General features: G+C 39.7%; 1 protein-coding gene, 1 long non-coding RNA gene and 1 pseudogene across 6 annotated transcripts in view; 1 reads left to right on the top strand and 2 right to left on the bottom strand.

Moving 5' to 3' along the window:
- The window catches only part of LOC145480044 (uncharacterized), a 137,847-nt gene that overhangs the window by 56,109 nt on the left and 76,738 nt on the right, over positions 1-5,000 (top strand). The gene's annotated exons all lie outside the window — the stretch shown is intronic.
- LOC145480087 (uncharacterized) overlaps positions 1-5,000 on the bottom strand; it is a 337,189-nt pseudogene that overhangs the window by 281,299 nt on the left and 50,890 nt on the right. The gene's annotated exons all lie outside the window — the stretch shown is intronic.
- LOC145480048 (uncharacterized) overlaps positions 3,020-5,000 on the bottom strand; it is a 13,567-nt gene continuing 11,586 nt past the window's right edge. For 2 of the 4 annotated variants that reach the window (XR_014048499.1, XR_014048502.1), the window contains one exon: positions 3,020-3,466. This is a non-coding gene — a long non-coding RNA (uncharacterized LOC145480048). Of the gene's footprint in view, positions 3,467-3,849; positions 4,043-5,000 lie in introns of all 4 variants that reach the window. The other 2 variants (XR_014048500.1, XR_014048501.1) reach the window with 2 other exon arrangements.

Raw genomic sequence — 5,000 nt, 5'->3', positions numbered from 1 at the left:
TGGCAAGAGGAGCTAGGAAACTATGAAGCCCTGAAGCTCTGCTATATCTAAATATATCCAGCTAGTTTTTTGCTGTGTAATGGAAAAGCTGTTAATCTTCAACATATGTGAAATTTAAAGTGGAGTAATGTACAGCTCATGTAAAAGAAGCATCCGTCGGAACACAACTTGGTCAGCGATATATATAAGCTTACAGCGGAACATACGTAAATTCGACACTGTCTTACTTCACTCAAACTGGAGCAGCTTACGACGAAAATACTTAAAGCAAAATTCCAACAGACGTGAACGCGTTGAGTTGTGGGCCAAACACATGAAAATTTTCGGGAATTTCGGACGCCATTTCCTCCGCGCGACATCCGCAAAAATCCTCGCAGCATGTACGCGCGTGTGCCTCAGGCTATGGCGCAATTTGTTCTAAAAATAGAATTATTGTCCCATATCATGGGGACAACCCTAATACTAGAAATGGCGCGTGCTTACGGTCTCCGTCCCCGATTATGGCTCCTGGTTCTATCTAATAACACGCAGCATAAGACTGGTAACTAAACTCCGTTGCAGTTCGGTCTTCGAGCAAAACTGATTTTTTTTGGAGGGGTAGCGTTCGGAAGCAGTATTTGACTTTGTATGTCTTTACTCTGAACCAGAGTAACTCTGAACGTAAATATGCAGCGACTATTTGCAAGAATTGCATTTACATCACAAGCCTTCTATCGGAAATTGACCGCTTAGTTTATTTTCAGGTTCAAATTCAACATGAAAGTTCGATCGAAGATTTAAACAGTGGTTGCTCTCCGGTTTGCGAACTGCGTGTTCCCGGCCAGCCAATATTAAACTCCGCGCTCTGATTATTCTCAAATCGTTCAGGTCGTTCAATGATATTACAGAGGCAAAACAAAATTTCTGAGAAGCAGTGTAACCAATTTTAGTTTCGGTGCTGTAAAACTACCACTCAATCTGCGCAATATTTCTCTATTCCCAATCTTGTCACTCACACGAAATCCGGTTCGCGAAAGCCCTCTTCTCAGTATAGGTTTGTTGAGGCTGACTGACTGAACCTTTTTGGGTAAGCCGTCTCCTGTAGCATCGAACATTTATTACAGAAAGTTTCTTGTCGAGTAGATTTTATGGCCGGAGTGCTTTCTAACTGTTCCTAGTTCGCTTTGCTTTACAAAACAGCAGTAGTAGTCGAAAAACCACAGAGCACTTTGTGGCCTATTCAAAACACCACAGAGCGCTTTGTGGCCTATTCAAAACACCACAGAGCGCTATGTGGTGTTTTATTTTGGGATTTAACATTGAAAACTGGATGGCTCGTTGACTCGCAAATATCTCACAGCTATTTTCTGAAATAATTTGGTTTTTCCAAGTTTTCACACCACAAAGCGCTTTGTGGCCTATTCAAAACACCGCAAAGCGCTTTGTGGCCTATTCAAAACACCATAAAGCGCTTTGTGGCCTATTCAATACACCACAAAACGCTTTGTGGTCGTCATCGTTATCATAGCGATTCTGTCAGTGGAAGTTATACTATGCGGACAAAACTGGTCGAGGAGCGCTCTCTTATTTTGACAGGGAGGTTGGCAAGATTTTCGCACCACCCCTTACATTAATTGTGCATGCAATTTTTTGACTGACTCGTTCTCTTCACGATTGCTGTTTGAATATAATGTGATAGTTTGACATAGTTGCATACATAATTAATGTATGGAGCTGTACGGAAATCGTACCTGGAGGTTAGCCGAGTGCTCTTAAAGAAACCTCTGAAGGGAACCAATAGATTTTCGCAAACGTGCTGAGGCAGGTTGTGTTGAACACTATTTCAGTTTTTGTTCTTAGAAAGAAATATCACCGAATCTCCGATATAAGACTTGATACCCTTAAAAGTACTCGTTATGGTTATCAGACAGAGCACTGACTGCTAATGAGATTTGCATTCCTGGGATCGGCTGGAACTAGCTACAACGGGTGCCTGTTGTTAACCGTGAGAAACGATGAAATGAAAGCAGAAAGTTGAAAATTAGGAATTCAGTGACACCTCAACAACCTATCACTTGTTTCGGTTGGAGAATCTTAGACGGATTCATTATGTTCATTGATTTATAGCTCTATTGTTAGTCCTCGTTTGTAGGCATACCACTCAGGAATTTAGCATTGAACAAGGAATGAAACTTACGTCGGATACTGATATGGGCATCTCTTTTTTTTTTTACAAGTCTATGGATCTCGCCATAACATTGCAAGGTGAAGAACTCGGCCAATGTTTTACCAACACGGACCTCATACTAGTTCAATAACATAACTCAGTTATGACAAAGAAGATTAGAAATCTTTTTTTTTATTTATGGCTAGACTGGACTATACACAACTGGTGTTTTCATGAGCAGGTATAATTACCATTATCACTATCAACCGGAATCTTATACATGTAGATCTTTCTACACACGGGCGAACCAAAACAATCTGACTTGTGACCTTGAATTGATTGGCTTGAATTACCTGCAATGCTCACGGATGATACAAACCGTTGCTTTATCCATTTTCGAAAATTATATTTTAGGGCCTGTTTTTAGCCTGTGTTGTAAAACCACTATAATCTTGAGATTTGTATTGTTACAAAGGCAAAATAACCAAAGTTAGAATTAATTTGAGAAATTCTATTTTTGACAGGTAAATGCCTTTTGGACATACTAATATAATACTTATCATTGTATTTACAGTGGTGCACTTCTAACACAGGCCACCAAACTGATTTTTTTTTCATCATTTTTTGACATGTTTTCAACAACTTTCTTATGGCTTCCATTCAAACCTGGCAAATCCAAAATTATGAAAAGAAATGTGAGAGGAGGAGTTGTCGACTGACCAACAGGTTACATGATGCTTGATATTTTCACCATACCTAGTTCATGCATTTTGATTAGCTTATTTAAACCAAGGAAGGTGGCCACAGTTAGTCATGCACGACTGTGACTGGGTTCTTATTGCAAAGATGAAAAGCTCTGTCACGCTTTTGTCCCTTAAATCTAGATCCAACAAACTATTCACCGACAACACAGTGATTTGTGGTTCATTTAGTAAAAAAAAAGTAATGACATATTTTCTTCAGCCTTTGAGCTGGGGCTAATTTGAATAAGCTGTAGTAAATGTAGAACAATCAAAACAATTTCAGACTCATCCTCTATTTACTTAATTACTACTTATTAATACATCTGTGAAAGAAATATTGATAAAAATTTAAAAACTGAATCTACAAAATACTGATTATTCTACATCACTGTCAATAAACTCATCCTCTATTAACTTTCTGTAGAGGTCTTCATCATCGTCTTGTTCTTCTTGCCCTTCCTCTTGTTCTTCTTGATCCTCTTGTCCTTCTTCTTCTTCTTCTTCTTCGTCTTCTTCTAACTCCCCCTCCTCCTCATCGATCATATCATCTAATGCCTCCAGGTATGGTTTGGCCAGGCTATTAAAAATATGGAGAGGAATTTACTTCATTAATAGACACAACAATATTGTGGAAAACTGAAACTTTCTGTGAAGGGGCCTGTTACGGCTATTTCGTGTTTTCTTTGTGTCCTTTTTTGTTCCGTATGTTAATGTATTTTTTCACATTCTGCATGCTTTTTTTCTCGCATCGTATGTAAATTTCGTTGCGTATATATTTGTGTTATCCTTTCATGTTCATTTAGTGCTAGTTTATCGTCTGGTACACTTGTATCTTCTTGGTTCCCTGAACTCCGTTGCCAGCATTTTGGTAAGCCGTTTAGTTTATCGTCTGTTTGTATCTTCCTCTTAGTTTTCTGCTGTATTCGGTTAGTTATTTGTAGTAATTCGTTTCATGTTTACCTTTAGGAATTTACCTTCCTCCTACGGAAAGTCAAATAAATTTGCTGGACTAATTGAAACTAGCTTTAAGTTGTGTCTGAAGTCGGCCCTTTGCTTCTTTAGGGACCATTTCTTGAAACTTCCTGGCTACTCGAGGGCTTGCCAACTTACAAGGACCGTTTTCAGGCTGCTGTTTTGGGCCCAAAGCACCAAACTACATAATGAAACTGAAATCAGTCTTTAAAAAGAACTTTGGAATTATAATCTAAAGTACAACAGTAATATTATTATGATTTAAATTATAAATATGCATACTGTATTTGAAAGTGGAAGTTTTGTCATGAGGAATGTGAACGCCTTAAAGAGATCTTCTCCCGACTGCGCTCTCCTGACGACCTTGTGCAGTCAACCATGTGTCGGTGGTGTGTCGACCAACGCGTCGGTGATGTGTCGGCCGACGCATCGGTGGGATCGGATTCTTTACCTTTACCCACATACCCGAGTGGCTGATAAAAGAGAAGCCCCAGTCAGAAGCGTGTTGCCCTACAAGGACCAGAAATCTGCAAACGTAGAATACGTAAACAGCTGGCTGACCTCAGGGACCGTTCATTTTTTATAAGGTAGGGGGGGCTGGTGGGATTTGGGGGGGGGGCCATGCGAAAAAAAATGGCTTTCGAGGGGGGGCCATCCCAAAAAAATAAGGGGAAAAGGGGGGGTCACGTGAAATATTTTAGTAAAACTTTAAAATGGCATAATGTTTGAATATCAAAAAAATTGCTATAGAATAAACATAGAAGGCAGGATACAAATTTATTACAAACTTTCCTTCTGCTTTAAAAAAACGTTTGGCGACAAAAAGCATTTGTAGCTACTGAAAAGAAGTATTTAACACTGTTATTTTCGAATGCAACTTTCACCGGCACTCATCTTCATCTCCGCTGTCGTCGAGTTCTTCGTCGCTGCTTGTGCTGCTATGGGAGTCTCTTTTACCAATGCTGCAAGAAGCAGCAATGCTTTCCGTCAGAGTGTACTCTTCAGGGTACATGAAGGTGTAAACATAATCTCTGACTTCCCAAGGTTGGTGGTGATTCTGCTTCTTGCAGCATTGGTGAAATAATTCCCTTCCAAGAGCTGGGCGATGTATGGCCCATCTCTTCTAAATATCGACGTGG

This window comes from Orbicella franksi, chromosome 2, assembly GCF_964199315.1.
Source record: "Orbicella franksi chromosome 2, jaOrbFran1.1, whole genome shotgun sequence".
In the NCBI taxonomy this organism is placed as follows: domain Eukaryota; kingdom Metazoa; phylum Cnidaria; class Anthozoa; order Scleractinia; family Merulinidae; genus Orbicella; species Orbicella franksi.
The sequence above is the reverse complement of the archived record's forward strand: the minus strand, read 5'-3'. Positions and strand labels throughout refer to the sequence as shown.